The following is a 20,834-nucleotide window of genomic DNA, read 5'->3' as shown; positions in this document are numbered from 1 at the left end:
ACATGGAGCTCCAACTTGGCTCGGGTGTCCCCTGTAACAAGCTGCTGGCTGAGGGTCACTCGATAGGAGGAGCAACCAGGAGCAGCAAAGAGGAACCCCAAGAAGAGGAGGATCTGGGCTGCTCTGTGCAGCGAGCCATTACAAATCCCTTTAAAGGTTACGGGAGCCATGCCATGCCAAGCTGACCAAGATTTTCCATAGACGCCAATGTTAAATGTTACGGGAGCCGTGCCATGCCAAGCTGACCAAGATTTTCCATAGACGCCAATGTTAAAGGAGTTGTAAACGCAGAAGGTTTTTTGACTAAATGCATTCTATGCATTAAGAAAAAATCTGTGTGTAGCAGCCTCCTCAGCAGCCCCCCCTAATTACCTACCCAAGCCCATTCTCTCTGCAGCGATGTCCACAAGGCGTCTTAGCTGTCCCAGACACTCCTGATTGTCTTTGGAGAGAGGGAGCGGGGTCAGTTCGGGGATCCGTGTCTGAAAGGATTACATGGAGCTCCGACTTGGCTCGGGTGTCCCCTGTAACAAGCTGCTGGCTGAGGGTCACTCGATAGGAGGAGGGGCCAGGAGCAGCAAAGAGGGACCCCAAGAAGAAGAGGGTCTGGGCTGCTCTGTGCAGCGAGCCATTACAAATCACTTTATTTTTTTTGTAAAATCTTTTTTATTGAGACAAATCACTTTAAATGTTACGGAAGCAGTGCCATGCCAAGCTGACCAAGATCTCCCAGGAGCCCATGCAAAACCGAAAATGACGTACAGCACCGCAGTCCCTAGAGGAGGAAGTGAAATTAGATATAGGCATAAATCAGGTAAGGGAACAGAAAAAATTTAAATAAATTGACAATTCATTTTAAGGATGCACATTAGTGTTGGATGGTGGGGAGGGAAAAATGTGGGTGAAACTCCGCTTTAAATCTGACAGCCAGTTGTACTGGCTCCGCCCCCCGGACTGAAATGACTTCCTTTGATTTAACTACTAATGTGCATTAGAACCTGCAGCAAGTCAGAGCTCCACCTCATTTCCTGGATGGAGGATATCATCATCCATTTGACTGGCCTGAAATCACACCAAAAGTATTGCATGCCACTACTGTATAATGCAATCCTGCGCAGGCAAATGTACGGCGTTTGGGGTGTCAAAGCGAAGCTCCACCCAAACAGGGAAGTTTCACTTATTTGCATCTCTTCCCCCCCCCCCCCCCCCCCACATTTGGCACTTTTTTTGGGGGGGGGCAGGTTATGACAGATACGCGCTCCCACTTCTTGCACCAGATCACTCTAGCCATGCCCCCCCCCCACCTCCAGTCTTCTGGAACACATCACAGGTCCCACGGCTTGCGCGTGCGCAGTAGGAAACCAGGCGTGAAGCTGCAAGGCTTCACTTCTTGTTTCCCGTACTTGAGATACCGGCGCCTGCACCCAAGGCTGGTGGAAGAATCGGTTCAAGTGAGGACATCGTGGGGTCCCTCGACAGGTAAGTGTCCTTACATTGAAAGTCTACTGTAAGCTGCATTATTTGTAGGGGGGGGGGGGGGCCTGGAGATCATCTTTAATGTTAACACAGACACCCAGTGCAGATCCAAGAGCAGTGCATTTTGAAACCAGTGCGGGAAATGTGCACGGAACGCAGGTTTCCTTTCCGGTGTGAATTGGCCCCAACAATCACTTGTCTCAAAAAAAAAAAAAAACGCTCAAAGTCGCTACGCTCAGGTGTGAATGCAGCCTCATGCGCAGCACTGCATGTCCTCCCTCCCCTCTTGTACCCCTCCCCCTCCTCGTTGGGTCTGCTGGCACCAATTCCTGCTGGCGAGGTATAAAATCATTTTCTGCAGCAGATTCCGCACATGTTATTAAAACATGAAAGAAAAAACGGATCTATTAGGAGCTTTGATTTTCTGCATTACGGAAAATCACTAGCAAGTTTTGTTTCCGCCTGAAAATAAAAAACCCTCCACATTCATTTAGCTAATGTATTGCGAACGCAATCACGGCGTAATATTCTGCCGGCTCCCTCATTGGCCGATCCGTTACGCAGCACAAAAAAAAAAAAAAAGGGGGGGGAGGGCGACGAGGGTTCCGGACAGGAAACTCGGCTCTCCTCCTCCAGTACAATAAAGGCACAAGGGGGCACCTGGCTGTCCTATTCGGGAAATGGCCCGAGTCGCATTTAATTCGGACGTCACGATGGCGTCTTAAAAGGTTACGCGGGTTTCATTGGAATGCTTTAAAAATCGAGTCAATTAAGGATAAAAATTACCGCAGGAGCAGCGAATCTCGGCAGTGAACTGTTTAACAAAACGGGGGCGACCTGCGAGAAGTCAAATGGGCGATTATATGCCGAGAAGCCGGGAAATGAAAGAATGCGATTTTATTTTTACCGCTCCTTCCTTGTGAAACGCTGAAACCAAAAATCGCCATTCAATCACAGCATCGCGTCTGACCAATGCGGCAGAAGGTGGGGTGCGCTTTTCTTCTCTTGTACTGGAGATTTTCACACCCGTAATGGCGAGGCGTATCAAGTACCTCTTCATTCCGGACTGCCCACCAGCGTCATACGTCGGTACTGTGACGTTTAATACTGTTATGGTAGGAGACAGCCGCCATAACCCCCCCGGTATTTTTAAAAACGGCGGGCGGTCCGCTGTCAAATAAAAGTGGTCTCTGCGGCAGATTCACTGCAAGATATATTTTATCAACCGTGTGAGAGGCCCATCCCCCCCACCCCTGCATTCTATGCTGCTTACGGGAGTCATCGGTAGCAGCAGACAGTATCGGGGTCCTTTCCCCTGTGAGGCTGGGAGTGAGGGAATGATTGCCCCCCCATTCAGCTCCATACCATTGGACGACAGAAGCAACATGAAACGTCACTTCTGCCCAATGGACTTAACCACTTCCGGACCAGCCGCCGCAGTTAGACTGCAGCAGGTTGGAGCCCCTGCACGAGCCGTCGTAGCTGTACGTCGGCTCTTTAAGACGCCTCCACAGACTGGATAATGCAGACGCAGCGAGATCCTTGCAGTACAGGTCCTCAGGTACAGTTTCCTCTCCAGCAAGGAGAACAGCGAACAGTATAGTACACGACCGCACTTTGACGGACTAGGTCTGGCGGACCGGAATCCGTCGGACAATTCGATCATGTATGGGCTCCAGCTGACTTTTTTTTTCCCCCAAAATTTCTACGGACCTAGAAATAAAACAGGTTTCAAATCTTTCCGATGGACTCGAGTCCGGTTGAAAAATCAGTTCGTCTGTACGCTAGTCCAACAGACGAAAACCGACGCTAGAGCAGCTATTGGCTACTGGCTAGGAGCTTCCTTACTCTAGTCCGGTCGTACGTCATCACGTTCGAATCCGTCGGACTTTGGTGAGATTGTGTGTGGCCAAGGCCGTTACTTCGGAAAGTCAGTCGGAACTCCGCCGAAAGTCCATCAGGAAGATCATCGGACCTAGTCCATCGAAAAGTCCAGTCGTGTGTACGCGGCATTAGGCTTCATGTACAAATAGCATACTTTGACGTACCACGATTGTCCCGCTTTTTGTGGTCGGAGGTCAAAAGGTTCCTATCCTGAATGCGATTCTTCCACGTTCAGCAGAAGGAGGTTGAACCTCCAAATAACCGCAGCAGCACCTAAACTCTGCTAAAAGCCCATGTGTACATGGACAGACGGGTCTATATGGGGTTGAGTTTAGGAGCTTTTGGCAAAATAACACCAAAAGCTCCTAAACTGAAGTTTAGGAGTTGCTAGTGTACATGGAGCCCAACAGTCAGGGCCATTATTGCCTCACATGACCTCACACCCTGCAGACATACAGCTAGGAGACTCCAGGCACAGGAAGTGAACCGCCTTTTTCAAAGGAGAATTCAAAGCAAAAAGATACATTGTTCAGGGTATTACTTCTAAAACTATTAACATTTCTGCATGAACATTACATAACAAAAGTGCACATTTTGAATTTAGATCCTCTTTATAGCAGAACTAAACCCTCCTGTTCTATAAAGCCGAGGAAGATGCCGCCCCCTTCCTTCTATGTGGGTCTCAAGGTGGGGGCACATGTGACCATCTATGGCACCAGGACTGGAAAGTTCACTGAAGAGCTGGTAAAAGCACAACCGAGCGTTCTCACCAGAGCCCTGCCTGGAATGTAACGCTTTGGGGAACCATTCAACGTTTTTGGTTTATTTTCGGCTTTATAGTGTTAGGTCATCATTTCAGAAAATCTCATACCCCTCCCCCTTACCTCTCAGCAGAAGAAACTCCCTCCTGGCGCAGTAGGTGGAGGCCACTGGCCGCTCGCTGTAACACCGGGATCACTTCCCCTATAAGAGAAGACAGAATGCAGTTAATGGACGCGTAGGCACAAGCGAGGCTGCATTGGTGGGCACTGGTGAGGCCGCACTGGTGAGACTGCATTGATGGGCGCAGGTGAGGCCGCACTGGTGGGCAGAGGCGAGGCCGCACTGGTGAGACTGCATTGATGGGCACAGGTGAGGCCGCACTGGTGGGCACAGCCGAGGCCGCACTAAACTTGTTCATATTTATAACTTAATTCTGCATAAAACATTTATGTAATTTCATGAGATAATTTATAAGGGCGTGTTTAGGGGTGAAATTAGGAGCAGGGTAGGGTAGGGGTTGGGTGGGGCAGCTGGTGGTGTGTAACCCTTAAAAGGGGTTGTAAACCCTTGTGTCTTTTCACCTTAATGTATCCTATGCATTAAGGTCAAAAAACAACTGGCAGTGACTGGTCCCCCCGTTTTACTTACCTGAGCCCTGTATTTCTGTCAGCAGAGACGCGCTCTCCCTTTCACCACGGGGTCCCGGCTCTTGATTGGATAGATTGATAGCAACGCAGCCATTGGCTCCCACTGCTGTCAATCAAATCCAATGATGCGGGCGCCGGGGGCAGAGTCTGACATCCGTGTCCATGGATACCAAATGCTGGACTCGGGAGTGAGCACGCAAGGTAGCCCCCCCCCCGGGAGATCGCTTCTCCTAGGGGGTTATCTGATGTGGGGAGGAGCCGCGAGAGCCACCAGGGTGACACACAGAAGAGGAGGATCGGGGACACTAAATAAAGAATGATCCATTACAATCACTTTAAGGCCTGGCTAGTAGCTCGGGACTTGAATTTTGAGCCCTATATGGTTGTAGAAGTGGAAAAGTAACAGAACCGCTGGATTACCACACAACAAAAGGTTAAAAATGGGATTCAGAAGAACAAAACGCATGTTGATGGTGGCCTAGTGACACGGCCCGCTAAATATTTTCAGTGCACCACCCACCACGGGGCCACGTTTTTTTTTTCTTTTGCCACACCGCCAGGCCTGAAATCGGGTAACCATTAAAAATGAGCCACGTGCTGACGTTTTTGAGTTGGCCTGCGTGCAGAAATCCTGAAAGCGAGCCGGGCGCGGTGATTGACGGGCAGAAAGTAAATGGGCAGATAGGGGGAAGACACTGCGAGGTGAGGGAGATTGCCAGATACCAGCTGCAAAACTCATGAATATAAAACGCTCTCCTGACAATCAAATTATTACCCAGAAAATCAGCCCAAATATATTCAGAATCATTCCTCACCGAAGATGACAACTGATTTCCCCGAGAAGTCGTTATTATTCCGGCGTGGTGCCGCACACGCGCTTTCTACATGCAGCCGCTCTACTCAGCTAATTCCAAATGCATTAAATACCGGAGGAAGGGCCGCCGGTTTTATGAACTTCACTAAAGACATAAACAGCCTGCGGAGCGCCAGCTGCTGAGGGACTACAAGTTCCAGCATGCCACAGCAACAACTTAAAATCCTACAGCAAAACCGGGGGAGGGGGGGGCTCGGTAGAGACCCATTACAGCTGACACCGCGTCAGTTCCCAAGGAGGCTGCGGGGGCACCTCCCGCACCGCGTCAGTTCCCAAGGAGGCTGCGGGGCACATCCCGCACCGCGTCAGTTCCCAAGGAGGCTGCGGGGGCACCTCCCGCACCGCGTCAGTTCCCAAGGAGGCTGCGGGGGCACCTCCCGCACCGCGTCAGTTCCCAAGGAGGCTGCGGGGGCACCTCCCGCACCGCGTCAGTTCCCAAGGAGGCTGCGGGGGCACCTCCCGCACTGCGTCAGTTCCCAAGGAGGCTGCGGGGGCACCTCCCGCACTGCGTCAGTTCCCAAGGAGGCTGCGGGGACACCTCCCGCACCGCGTCAGTTCCCAAGGAGGCTGCGGGGGCACCTCCCGCACCGCGTCAGTTCCCAAGGAGGCTGCGGGGGCACCTCCCGCACCGCGTCAGTTCCCAAGGAGGCTGCGGGGGCACCTCCCGCACCGCGTCAGTTCCCAAGGAGGCTGCGGGGGCACCTCCCGCACCGCATCAGTTCCCAAGGAGGCTGCGGGGGCACCTCCCGCACCGCAACAGTTCCCAAGGAGGCTGTGGGGGCACCTCCCGCACCACGTCAGTTCCCAAGGAGGATGCGGTGCACCTCCCGCACCACGTCAGTTCCCAAGGAGGATGCGGGGGCACTTCCTGCACCACGTCAGTTCCCAAGGAGGCTGCGGGGGCACCTCCCGCACCACGTCAGTTCCCAAGGAGGATGCGGTGCACCTCCCGCACCACGTCAGTTCCCAAGGAGGATGCGGGGGCACTTCCTGCACCACGTCAGTTCCCAAGGAGGCTGCGGGGGCACCTCCCGCACCACGTCAGTTCCCAAGGAGGATGCGGTGCACCTCCCGCACCACGTCAGTTCCCAAGGAGGATGCGGGGGCACTTCCTGCACCACGTCAGTTCCCAAGGAGGCTGCGGGGGCATCTCCTGCACCACGTCAGTTTCCAAGGAGGCTGCGGGGGCACCCCCTGCACCACGTCAGTTCCCAAGGAGGCTGCGGGGGCACCTCCTGCACCACGTCAGTTCCCAAGGAGGCTGCGGCGGCACCTCCTACACCACGTCAGTTCCCAAGGAGGCTGCGGGGGCACCTCCTGCACAACGTCACAGCTCCCAAAGAGGCTGCGGGACTATTCCTACATGGCAGAGCGGCTTGCACATGGTGCAGTGGAAAACTGGCTGTGAAGCTGCCTTGTGGGACACCTCTCAGTTCCCAGGAGGCTGCGGGACACCTTGTACACCACGTTACAGTTCCCAGGAGGCTAAAGTGCCATTCCTACCATGCAGAGTAGCTTGCATATGGTGCAGTGGGAAACTGGCTGTGAAGCTGCCTTCTGAGATATGTCACAGTTCCCAGGAGGCTGTGGGACACCTCCTGCGCCACACCACAGTTCCCAGGAGGCTGCGGGACTATTCCTGCAGTGCAGAGAGGCTTGCACATGGTGCAGCAGCAAAACTGTCTGTGAAGCAGCAAGGAGTCTATTCATACAGTGCAGCACCGCTTGTGCATATGCAGTAGGAAAACTGTCTGTGAAGCTGCAAGGAGTCACACCTGGCTTCCCTTTGTAAACATGCCGACACCAGGGATTTATAGACCAGCAATTTTGGAGGAGAAATTCATCAACGCCCCCCCCCCCCCCCCGGCTGCAACCTTCTGGGACATGGCACAGGTCCCATAAAGGCTCCAGAACCATTCACACAGCGCGGCATCACTTGAGCATATGCAGTGGGAAATCAGCCGTCAAGCTGCAAGGAGTCACAGTCGGCTTCCTTTAGTAAACATGCTGGCACCAGGGACCCGAAGACCAGAGATTTTGGAGGTGGGGGTGTTGTGGGGTGGGTCGGGGCTGACTAGTTTTGGCAGGTACCCACTTCCGCTGGAATCGCCCAGGTCATGTCACCAGAAGGTCTCCCAATCTCTGCCTGCAACCTGGTCACAGTTCCCAGGAGGCTGCGGGATCATTTCTACAGTGCAGAGTGGTTTGCACATGGTGCAGTGGGAAATTGGCTGTGAAGCTGCCTTCTGGGATATGTCACAGTTCCCAGGAGTCTGCGGGACACCTCCTGCACATCACAGATCCCAGGAGGTTGCGGGACCATTCCTACAGCTCAGAGTGGCTTGCACATGGTGAAAGTCTGTGGGACCATTCACACAACGCAACATCACTACATAGTATATGCAGTGGGAAACTAGCTGTCAAGCTGCAAGGAGCCATGGTTGGCTTCCCTTAGTAAACATGCTGGTACCAGGGACCTGAAGACCAGAGATTTTGGAGGGGGGGGGGGGGGGGGTGTTGTGGGGTGGGTGGGGGTTGCCTAGTTTTGGCAGGTACCCACTTCCACAGGAATTGCCCATGTCACGTCACCAGGTCTCCCCATCTCTGCCTGTCACCTCGTCACAAGTCCCAGGACTATTCACAAGGTGAAGTGCATATTGGAAAACCATGCTGTGAAGCCACAAGGAGTCCCAGCCGGCTTCCCACAGTAAACATGGTGGGGACCTGAAGACCAGCAAAGAACTGGTCTGGGCGAGGATGGAGCTGGATCCCTGGACAGGTAAGTGTCATTGTTTTAAAAGCCCGCTGCTACAGGATTGGTTGCTGTTGATTTTTAAAAAAAAATACTTTTTGAAGGACCGAAGATGTCCTTTAGGCCCCTTTCACATGATAGACCCCATTCGGATCCACCTGTCCGTTTTTCAGGAGGATCTGAGAAGGTCACCCATTGACTTGTATGGGCAGATAGATAATCGGTGGAGATGTGTCCGCCGACACCCGCCTGCCATCCGATCAAAACAGACAGATGGCGATGTGTTCACCATCTGTCCAGAGGATCGGATCAGATGAAAGCGGACATGCTGTCCATTTTCATCCAATCTTCCCATAGAGAACAGTGGGGCTCTGACAGGTCCGCCCCTCCACAATGGGCAGACACGGACCTGTCATCCGCCAGATCAACGGATCGGTTCCCCCGCTGAGATAGCAGATCCCCCCCCCCCCCCATGTGGAAAGGCCTAAAGACTTTCTGCCACTTTTTGTTTACATGTAACAATTTTTATTTATTTATTTTTTGCTAGAGAATTTCTTAGAACCCCCAAACATTGTATATTTTTTTTAAAGCAGAGGACCTGGAGAATAAACTGGTGGGTGTTGCTATTTTTTATGTTTATCTGATACTTATAAATATATATTTGATACTTTTTTGAATTTTAATGCAAAACACACAATACATGACCCAATTTTTTGTAAAATTTAAAAAGACGATGTTAAGCAGAGTACGGTAAATGGATAGCAGACATGTCACGCTTTAAAATTGTATGCAACCGTGCTACGGCGAAAAACTTAAAAACTGTACTATCCATAGGCAACGATTAAATCGTTTTTTTTACAGACTTACAGAGGAGGTTGGATGCTAGAATTACTGCCCACAATCCAACATTCGCAGCGACACCTCACATGTGGGACAATCGCTGTTGGGAGTGCGGGAATGACGCACACGGTCACTTTTACACGCACTTTACATTTTTTTTTCCCCCAAGGAATGTAAGCATCCCTATGACAGCAATAGGCATGTGACAGGTTCTCTTTATGGAGAGAGCAGAGGTTTGAAACCACCAAGATCGCTGTTTTTGAATGCTTTTTTTTTTTTTTTTTTTTTTTAAACTGACACCCGGGGGAACAGGAAGTGATGTCGGGTCATCACTACCGGGTTACTATAGGGGAGACCCAATCAAAGCTGATCCAGGCTTTGTTCAGCTGTCCAGCCAGCTGGCACACCACCGGGGGCCGGTCACTCGGGTCTCCCGGTGGGACGAGAGAGTGCGAGCAAGCCAGCGGAATATGGCGGAGGTGGAAATGTCCCCTCCCACTGCTTGCAATATCGATCAAGTGGCTAGTAAGCCGCTCTGATTGCCATTACAGGTGTGCCGTCCCCTGGCTTGGTACCGGTGTAATACCTGCAGCTGCATATCATCCCGCTACAACCACTTGAGGACCGCCAACGTACGGGTAACGTGACTGGTCCGCAAGCGGGTAACTACTAAAAACGTGTTTTATAATAGCGGTACAAAAAGGTGACCATGTTCTAGGTCAGGTAGTCATCCCTTCTCCCCACCACCTCAAACTTCTAGGGCCCAGGAGTCCTCCTGGAAGCAAACTCAACGTAATAACGAGGAAAATAGAAATCTTTCATAGACCAACCTGGAAAATTTAGAATTTTTATCACCAGCTCTTCGTAAAAGCAAAAGGTTCACGTTCGATGGCCAAAAAAAAAAAAAAAAAAGTAGTAGTAGTAAAACCACCCTCAGGAATGTGAAGTTTTATCCATGTCCCTCAATCCTTGGGGGCTTTCACACAACTTCCACCTTCACCAGCACTACCTGCCCAATACTTTCTCCAGGGGCCCCCCCTACCAAAGTAGTTAGTGTGGTCATCTGTCGGACTGATGGCCCAAGAGCAAGGGGCAAGAGGCAGACGGGGGCAAAGAGGCAAACGGGGGCAAAGAGGCAGACGGGCAAGAGGCAGACGGGGCAAGAGGCATAGAATATCTGCACACTAAAGGATATAATTCATTTGAGAATTACTGGGAAGTTCTGCTGACAGAAAAGACGTTAAGGGACCCGGTGGCGTCTCCAGTAAAGAGTAGTGAGCATGCCGATTGGTGGAGCATGCCGAAACTTCTAGTCCGTCGCCATGTCGGATTCTAAACCAAATAATTCCTAGGGACCACAGTGCGCTTTTTTTGGTTTCTTATTGAAAATAATTCAGTTTAATGTGATGGAGAATATTTCACTGCTGGACCCATGTGTCCTCCTCATAAAAATAAATCAGCGCTAAGGGGGTGGAAGTCATTCTTGCATGTCTGTATGTGTTCCAGAACATGGCCTGTGGTCAGACACGGAGCTCGGAGACGAGGGGCATCTGCTCCTAGATTCACTGCACAGCACTGCTCCACCACTCCATAGAGATCAGACACGGATACAGAGAGGGGGTAACCAGGCATGCTGGCGGGACACACTTCGGGGGTCACAATATTATTCCTGTACCATTCAAGTCTTTCTAATCCTGTGACAGTTTAAAAAGTGCAATTTTTAGGCCCAACAATGTCACTTTCTAAACAGGGTATTTAACCACTTGTGTCCCAGCCATCGCTTTAACACAGAGCTGGGACAGCGACTAATCGAATCCTGCGGGCCCCACCACTAAAGCCGCCAGCTTCCAATGACAGCCGGCATCCAGCGCCAACGCCCGGGACCTGAGAAGTTCATCTCCTGGGCTTCTGATACTTCCACAGATTCCATCATTGAAGCAAAAACACAATTACATGTGATGCCTACACTGGGGGAAGGGGGGTGGTTTAGTGACATCATAAGTGACATCACTTCCTGTCCATACTGAGAATCAGGCAAAGCTGTGGTAGTTCTCTATATAATCTGCTCCTACGAGAGATCTCTCCCACTAAACCAGTGATGGCGAACCTCGGCTCCCCAGATGTTTTGGAACTACATTTCCCATGATGCTCAAGTACACTGCAGAGTGCCAGTGCATCATGGGAAATGTAGTTTCAAAACATCTGGGGTGCCAAGATTCGCCATCACTGCACTAAACCCATTTTGTAGACTGGGAAAGGGAAGGAATTTTCCTTCACATCCACCGCGTTTCGAATAGACTAGATCTTCCTCAAGGAAATCGAGTTGATTTAAAATGCATTGGGGGTGAAGAGAAATGAACCCAACATCTCTGATCATTACCATGGCCTGATGTTTGCTTTTTTATCTGTTATACACTAAAAGCAGAACGCCTACAAAGTCCCATCTAAGAAGGGAAGGTATATTTAAAGATTCAGGGATTTTAGCATTCATAATTGAAGAGAGACTACTTGGTTATTGTTTCTGCAAGTCTGCCTACCACAGGCCACACAACGACCCTTTCCAGAACACCTCTGTCCTTGTGTCCCGACCTCCTCCAGGCCACACAACGACCCTTTACTAAACACCTCTGTCCTCGTGTCCCGACCTCCTCCAGGCCACACAATGACCCTATACTAAACACCAGGTCCTTGTGTCACGACCTCCTCCAGACCACACAGTGACCCTTTCCTGCACACCTCATCTGTCCTTGTGTCCCGACCTCCTCAAAGGCCACACAACGACCCTTTCCTGAACACCTCTGTCCTTGTGTCCCGACCTCCTCCAGGCCACACAATGACCCTTTCCTGAACACCTCTGTCCTTGTGTCCCCACCTCCTCCAGGCCACACAACCATTTCCTGAACACCTCTGTCCTTGTGTCCCCACCTCCTCCAGACCACAGAGTGACCCTTTCCTGCACAGTGCACACCTCATCTCTCCTTGTTTCCCGACCTCTTCCAGGCCACACAACCATTTCCTGATCACCTCTCTCCTTGTGTCCCGACCTCCTCCAGGCCACACAACAACCCTTTCCTGAACACCTCTGTCCTTGTGTCCTGACCTTCTCCAGGCTACACAACCCTTTCCTGATCACCTCTGTCCGTGTCCCGACCTCCTCCAGACCACACAACAACCCTTTCCTGATCACCTCTGTCCATGTGTCCCGACCTCCTCCAGACCACACAACGACCCTTTTCTGAACACCTCTGTCCTTGTGTCCCGACCTCCTTCAGACCACACAACGACCCTTTTCTGAACACCTCTGTCCTTGTGTCCCGACCTCCTCCAGACCACACAACGACCCTTTGCTGAACACCTCTGTCCATGTGTCCCGACCTCCTCCAGACCACACAACAACCCTTTCCTGAACACCTCTGTCCATGTGTCCCGACCTCCTCCAGACCACACAACAACCCTTTTCTGAACACCTCTGTCCTTGTGTCCCGACCTCCTCCAGGCCACACAACGACCCTTTGCTGAACATCTCTGTCCTTGTGTCCCGACCTCCTCCAGGCTACACAACCCTTTCCTGATCACCTCTGTCCTTGTGTCTCAACCTTCTCCAGGCCACACAATCACCCATTCCTGAACACCTCTGTCCTTGTGTGCCGACCTTCTCCAGGCTACACAACGACCCTTTCCTGAACACCTCTGTCCTTGTGTCCCGACCTCGTCCAGGCTACACAACCCTTTCCTGATCACCTCTGTCCTTGTGTCTCAACCTTCTCCAGGCCACACAATCACCCATTCCTGAACACCTCTGTCCTTGTGTCCCGACCTTCTCCAGGCTACACAACGACCCTTTCCTGAACACCTCTGTCCTTGTGTCCTGACCTTCTCCAGGCTACACAACCCTTTCCTGATCACCTCTGTCCTTGTGTCCCGACCTCCTCCAGCCCCACATCACCACCCTGAACACAGCCAGTTTCTATGCCGAGCGGTCTTTGTATTTCACTCAACATTTGTTTAGACCATTGATTACACAAAATTCTGGATGACAGATTGTCCCTAAAGAACCACTAATCTGACAAAATTGCTAATTACTCCAACAAATTAAGCCGGGAAAAATGGCTCAACGTAGCCGATCGGCTTCAGCAGAAATGTCACTCTTTATAAAAGAGCTGCAAATTTCAGGAATGGAAGGTGATGGATTTCATTTTTCTGCCTTTTTCTTCCATAAATAGACAAGACTTGGCCAATCGCTAAAGCCAAAAAAATGCCTAAAAATATTGGCACCAATTGTCACCGACAGCCTAATATGGTCATCAGAGGCACAGCATCTTTACAATGACCTATTGGCAGAGATTGCTAAAGAAATTTTTCTTTTTTTTTTTAAACCATTCCTGAGAAAAAAGGTTAAGGACGGCTGAACATTTTAACCACTTCAGCTTCGGGAAGGTTTTTCACCCCTTCATGACCAGGCCAATTTTTTTCTTTTCAGTGCTGCGCTGCTTTAACAGCTTCAGGTCCGCCCTATAGCAGTTTTACTGATACAGGGTGGCACTTGTGTGCCAGGTCATGTATATTTCCGTGATCCGACACTTGCGGATATGGGGTGCACATGTGGGATACTGGCGGCTTGCTTCCGCTGTGATTACACACAGCAGAACCCGATCGGCGGGCACCCGGTACCCCATGTCCTCCGTCACCCGCCGATCATGAGGCAGAGCTCGTAGCTAGGTTTTTAAGTGGTTAAGATACATTAATCATAGTTATGTAGCCCGAGGCCGTATGTTCTGCAATATTTACAGCCGCTGCTCCCAAATTGACAGCTGTGACAGTGCAGGTCCTGAGCACATACCGTCCGGGTTTAGGGGTCACTCTCACCCACGCGGCTGGGTAACTGGGAGCAGCGGCTGTGTCCCAATATAGGCGAATGCACCTGTATGGGAACGCATGTGCATCCCCCTGTGTGGACACACAGTCCCTCGCACGGGAGAACGTCCATGTGAACGAGGCCCTACACCACAATGACGGTGCGCTCCAACTTTCCACAGCACTGCGCAATCAAAAACCATTTTATTTATTAAAGCAGTTTGAACCGGTCACTAGTGACAGTGAAGGCAACACCACAGCCTAAAGTGGTCCCCGGGACAGAAGTGTGTCCTAAAGTGGTCACCAGGACTGAAGTATGTCAGAAAGTGGTCACCAGGACTGAAGTATGTCAGAAAGTGGACACCAGGACTGAAGTATGTCAGAAAGTGGTCACCAGGACTGAAGTATGTCAGAAAGTGGTCACCAGGACTGAAGTATGTCAGAAAGTGGACACCAGGACTGAAGTATGTCAGAAAGTGGACACCAGGACTGAAGTATGTCAGAAAGTGGTCACCAGGACGGAAGTATGTCAGAAAGTGGTCACCAGGACGGAAGTGTGTCAGAAAGTGGTCACCAGGACGGAAGTGTGTCAGAAAGTGGTCACCAGGACTGAAGTATGTCAGAAAGTGGTCACCAGGACTGAAGTATGTCAGAAAGTGGTCACCAGGACTGAAGTGTGTCCTAAAGTGGTCACCAGGACTGAAGTGTGTCCTAAAGTGGTCACCAGGACTGAAGTGTGTCCTAAAGTGGTCACCAGGACTGAAGTATGTCAGAAAGTGGTCACCAGGACTGAAGTATGTCAGAAAGTGGTCACCAGGACTGAAGTATGTCAGAAAGTGGTCACCAGGACTGAAGTATGTCAGAAAGTGGTCACCAGGACTGAAGTATGTCAGGAAGTGGTCACCAGGACTGAAGTGTGTCCTAAAGTGGTCACCAGGACTGAAGTGTGTCCTAAAGTAGTCCCCAGGACTGAAGTATGTCAGAAAGTGGTCACCAGGACTGAAGTGTGTCCTAAAGCGGTCACCAGGACTGAAGTGTGTCCTAAAGCGGTCACCAGGACGGAAGTATGTCAGAAAGTGGTCACTAGGACGGAAGTATGTCAGAAAGTGGTCACCAGGACTGAAGTATGTCAGAAAGTGGTCACCAGGACTGAAGTGTGTCCTAAAGTGGTCAGCAGGACTGAAGTGTGTCCTAAAGTGGTCACCAGGACTGAAGCGTGTCCTAAAGTGGTCACCGTTGTCACCAGAATTGAAGGTGGGAGTCCAGGAGACTTGTGGTCACATTTTCTCTCCAACGTGGTCGACAACCATACAAGAAAAGTAATCCATTGATAAAATCATTGCACATTTATCTAAAAACCCACGTGTAGAGTTTATATTTGATCTGTGAACTCCTAGAAGTCTCATCTGCAGAGCCGATCGATCGTCTGGAGGGCTCCATTTATAATGGAAGTCTGAACAGATGAACAATTCTGTGCTGAACCCCCCCCCCCCATCAGTGTAAATAGAACTCTTCACTGCTGACCCAATGTGAGGATTTTGGGTCTGTAGAAATTGAACGTTCTGAAATAAGTTTCATGCACACATAGCCTATTACTTCGACCGTCAGATATGGAAAAACGCGGTAACCACACGCTTTTACCAGGATTTTGCCGCGTTTTGTAGTCAAATTGTTCCTATCCAGAATGTGATTCTTCCGCATCCGAGGTTCCCAAACCACCGCAGCTCCTAAACTCTGCTAAAGACCCGTGTACACATGGACAGACAGGCGCTGCCCGTGTACATGGAGCCCAACAACGGCTTGTACAGCAGATCACCATCATACATTCGACATCCCATTCCCAAACCACGGTCATTAACCACTTCAACGATCGGGCACTTTCACCCCCCCCCCCCCCTTCCTGCCCAGGCCAGCTTTCAGCGCTCTCACACTTTGAATGACAATTGCGCGGTCATGTAACACCGTACACATAGGACATTTTTATCATTCGAGACAAAATAGAGCTTTCTTTTGGTGGCATTTAACCACTTCCCACCCGCCGAATGCAGAATGGTGGCCGCAGGGTGGCTCCGTTATCCTTACTGGGCATCATATGATGCAGCGCGGCGATTGGTGGAGCAGCACATCGATAGGAAACACCGCATCTCTGATCTAGGTAAAGAGCCTCTGACGCAGGCTCTCTACCACACGATCAGCCGTGTCCAATCACAGCGGATCACATGGTAACCAGGAAGTGCCGTTAATCAGCTTTCCTCCATTCGTGCCAACAAGACGCGATCAGCGGCTCTCCTGATGGGTGGGGGGGGGTCTGCTCTGATAATCAGCGCATTGTTTATCAGTGCAGACTAGAGCACAATTAATCGTTAAAAGATCGCAATCTCGATTCAACACCCCCTCCCCCCCCACAATCTGTATTGCAGCGTTTCCAGATTCTTTGATGTAACAGGTATAGAGAGTTCTCTGCTCACTCTGCCAAGTTTTTAACCACTTGCAGCCCGCCCTACAGGCAATTGACGGTGGCAAAGTGGTTGCATAATCCTGATCGGACGTCATATGACGTGATCAGGATTATGAGCGGCTGCGCGCCCCTGGGGGGCGCGCATCGCGGCGATCGTTGTTGCAGGGTGTCAGTCTGACACCCGGCAACTACAATCTCGGTAAAGAGTCTCCGGAGACTCTTTACCACGTGATCAGCCGTGTCCAATCGCGGCTGATCACAGTGTAAATAGGAAGAGCCGGTGATCGGCTTTTCCTCACTCGCGTCTGTCAGACGCGAGTAGAGGAGAGCCGATCGGCTGCTCCTCTGACAGGGGGGGGGTCTGTGCTGATCGATTATCAGCACAGCCCCCCCCCCCCCCCGAGGATGCCCACACTGGACCACCAGGGACGCCACCAGACCACCAGGGATGCCCAGCAAAAGGTAATCCTCCCTAGACCACCAGGGATGCCAGTCAGTGCCACAATGGATGCCAATCAGTGCCCATAATGGATGCCAATCAGTGCCCACAATGGGCATCACTGATTGGCATGCATTATTGTTTGGCACTGATTGGCATCCATTAGTACAGTATAACACCAATGCCGCCTATGAGTGCCCACCTGTGCCGCCTATCAGTGCCCACCTGTGCTGCCCATCCATGCCCATCTGTGCCGCCCATCCATGCCCATCTGTGCCAGCTATCAGTGCCAATTTGTGCCACCTATCAGTGCCCATCCGTGTCGCCCATCAGTGTCGCCTATCAGTGCCACATATCAGTGTCCATCAATGCCACCTCATCAGTGCCACTTCATTGGTGCCACATCATTGGTGCCCATCAGTGCCGCCTTATCAGTGCCCATCAGTGTAGCCCCATCAGTGAAGGAGAAAACGTACTTATTTACAAAGTTTTGAAACTGAAACAAAAAAAAAACATTTTTTTTCAAAATTTTCGGTATTTTTTTATTTGTAGCGCAAAAAATAAAAACCGTAGAGGTGATCAAATACCACCAAAAGAAAGCTCTATTTGTGGGAAAAAAATTATAAAAATGTCATTTGGGTACAGTGTAGCATGACCGCGCAATTGTCATTCAAAGTGCGACAGCGCTGAAAGCTCAAAATTGGTCTGAGCAGGAAGGTGTTTAAGTGCCCCCCCCTATTGAAGTGGTTAAACTACATTGTAACTCTTCCTTCTTAGATCAAAGCGATAAAACTTCTGTGTGAATATGCAGGAAGATTAACCACTTAAGGTCTAAACCTTTTTCTGACACTTGTTACATACCGTATATACTCGAGTATAAGCCGAGATTTTCAGCCTCTTTTTTGAGGCTGAAAGTGCCCCCCTCGGCTTATACTCGAGTCACCGCCGTCTGCCTGTCCGATCAGCGTGTCGAGCAGACAGACGGTGGCCATTCTACTATTCAAAAGCCGCGCCTCCCTGTCTGTGATAGGCGGAACACTCAATTTCCCAGCAGTCAGTGGTCCGCCTATCATGGACATCCGCTCATTCTCATACTACGGACGAGGATGAGAGGATGTCCGTGATAGGCGGAACACAGACTGCTGGGAAATTGAGTGTTCCGCCTATCACAGACAGGGAGGCGCGGCTTTTGAACAGAGGAATGGCCGCCATCTGTCAGACGAGGAGAGCATGGCACACAGAGGCTGCAGATTGGCACAGGTAGGCAGGGATGGACGGGACACAGCGACGGACGGGACACAGCGACGGACGGGACACAGCGACGGACGGGACACAGCGACGGACGGGACACAGCGACGAACGGGACACAGGAATGGACACAGGGACGGACGGGACACAGCGACGGACGGGACACAGCGACGGACGGGACACAGCGACGGACGGGACACAGCGACGGACGGGACACAGCGACGGACGGGACACAGCGACGGACGGGACACAGCGACGGACGGGACACAGCGACGGACGGGACACAGCGACGGACGGGACACAGGAATGGACACAGGGATGGACGGGACACAGGAATGGACACAGGGATGGACGGGACACAGGAATGGACACAGGGATGGACGGGACACAGGAATGGACACAGGGATGGACGGGACACAGGGATGTCTCACCCTCGGCTTATACACGAGTCAATAAGTTTCCCAGTTTTTTTGTGGTAAATTGGGGGCCTCGGCTTATATTCGGATCGACCTATACTCGAGTATATACGGTAGTTAAAATTAGGGCTGGGGAAAAAAAAATCGATTTGAATCGAGTTGAGAGGTCAAATCGATTCAAAGTTTCAGCAAAACGATTTTTTTTTTTTTTCACTAGCCGGTCCCGAGGAGCTGCGGGCAGCAGTTTTTAGGCTAGGCCGCAGCTTCGGCCTAGTCCGCGAGGCCGGACGCCATGGACTAGGCCGAAGCCGTGCCCTCACCTAAAAACTCCTGCCCGCAGCTCCTCGGGACCGGCACGGTGTCCATCAAAAAAAGAAAAGAAACTCGATTCGAGATTGTTTTTCTTAGTTTCTGTTATGAAATTTTGTAAACAAGTTTTCTCTTTCACTGGCAGGCACTGACTGGCATTACTAATGGACACTGGCATCCTTTATGGGCACCGATTGGCATCGCTGATGGGTCTGCACTAGAGCTGCGATTCTGGCTAAAACGACAATCGCTATTTTTTTTTTTCTGCTTAGAAGATAGATTGCGATTCTCTCGGCGTAACATCTTCTTTCACATTAAACAAAATAATTGGGTTATCTTTACTGTTTCGTTTTATATTTTTTTATTTTTATTTTTTTTATTCATTGAAGTGTATTTTTCCCAGTGCGACATAAAATACTGCAACAATCGCCATTTTATTCCCTAGGGCCTCTGCTAAAAAAAAAAAATTCTGTTTTTTTTTGTTGATCAAAAAAATAAAAATAAACAAACAAGCCAGTGATGATCAAACACCACCAAAAGAAAGCTCTATTTGTGTGAAAAGAAGGATACAAATACCATGTGTGTACAGTGTTACATGACTGTGTAATTGCCAAAGTGTGACAGCGGTGAAATCTGAAAACTGGCCTGGGCAGGAAGGGGGAAGGGAAAGTGCCCGGGGTTGAAGGGGTTAATCATAACTGGAGTTTTTTTTTTCTTTTGTTTAGCAAAAAATAAAAAAAGTCTTCCTTTTTTCATCAGAAATTTTTTATAAATAAGCAATTTCTTTGTCACTCAGGGGGCACAGATGAGGCAGCACTCGGGGGGGCACAGACCAGGCGCCACTCGGGGGGGCACAGACCAGGCGCCACTCGGGGGGGCACAGACCAGGCGCCACTCGGGGGGGCACAGACCAGGCGCCACTCGGGGGGGCACAGACAGGCGCCACTCGGGGGGGCACAGACCAGGCGCCACTCGGGGGGGCACAGACCAGGCGCCACTCGGGGGGGCACAGACCAGGCGCCACTCGGGGGGGCACAGACCAGGCGCCACTCGGGGGGGCACAGACCAGGCGGCACTCGGGGGGCACAGACCAGGCGGCACTCGGGGGGGCACAGACCAGGCGGCACTCGGGGGGGCACAGACCAGGCGGCACTCGGGGGGGCACAGACCAGGCGGCACTCGGGGGGGCACAGACCAGGCGGCACTCGGGGGGGGGCACAGACCAGGCGGCACTCGAGGGGGGCACAGACCAGGCGGCACTCGAGGGGGGCACAGACCAGGCGGCACTCGGGGGGGGGCACAGACCAGGCGGCACTCGGGGGGGGGCACAGACCAGGCGGCACTCGGGGGGGCACAGACGAGGCGGCATTCGGGGGGGCACAGACGAGGCGGCATTCGGGGGGGCACAGACGAGGCTGCATTCGGGGGGCACAGACGAGGCGGCACTCGGGGGGGCACAGACGAGGCGGCACTCGGGGGGCACAGACGAGGCGGCACTCGGGGGGGCACAGACGAGGCGGCACTCGGGGGGGCACAGACGAGGCGGCACTCGGGGGGCACAGCGAGGCACTCGGGGGGCACAGACGGGGCGGCACTCGGGGGGGCACAGACGAGGCGGCACTCGGGGGGCACAGACAAGGCGGCACTCGGGGGGCACAGACAAGGCGGCACTCGGGGGGCACAGACAAGGCGGCACAGACAAGGCGGCACAGACAAGGCGGCACAGACAAGGCGGCACAGACAAGGCGGCACAGACAAGGCGGCACAGACAAGGCGGCACAGACAAGGCGGCACAGACGAGGTGGCACGGATTATCAGTGTAAAGATGTACTGTCACAGGAGAGTCGATTATCGGCTTTCCTTTCCTCACGCAGT

General features: G+C 51.7%; 1 protein-coding gene across 2 annotated transcripts in view; it reads right to left on the bottom strand.

Annotated features, from left to right (window-relative positions):
* The window catches only part of TSNARE1 (t-SNARE domain containing 1), a 511,756-nt gene that overhangs the window by 455,938 nt on the left and 34,984 nt on the right, over nt 1–20,834 (bottom strand). For both annotated transcript variants that reach the window (XR_013277476.1, XM_077490486.1), the window contains exon 2: nt 4,245–4,323. The gene's annotated coding sequence lies outside the window, so the exon portion shown is untranslated. The remainder of the gene's footprint in view (nt 1–4,244; nt 4,324–20,834) is intronic.

The sequence above is a fragment of the Lithobates pipiens genome, unplaced genomic scaffold (assembly GCF_037356315.1).
Source record: "Lithobates pipiens isolate NorthernLeopardFrog02 unplaced genomic scaffold, aLitPip1_a1.2 Scaffold_19, whole genome shotgun sequence".
NCBI lineage: Eukaryota > Metazoa > Chordata > Amphibia > Anura > Ranidae > Lithobates > Lithobates pipiens.
The sequence above is the reverse complement of the archived record's forward strand: the minus strand, read 5'-3'. Positions and strand labels throughout refer to the sequence as shown.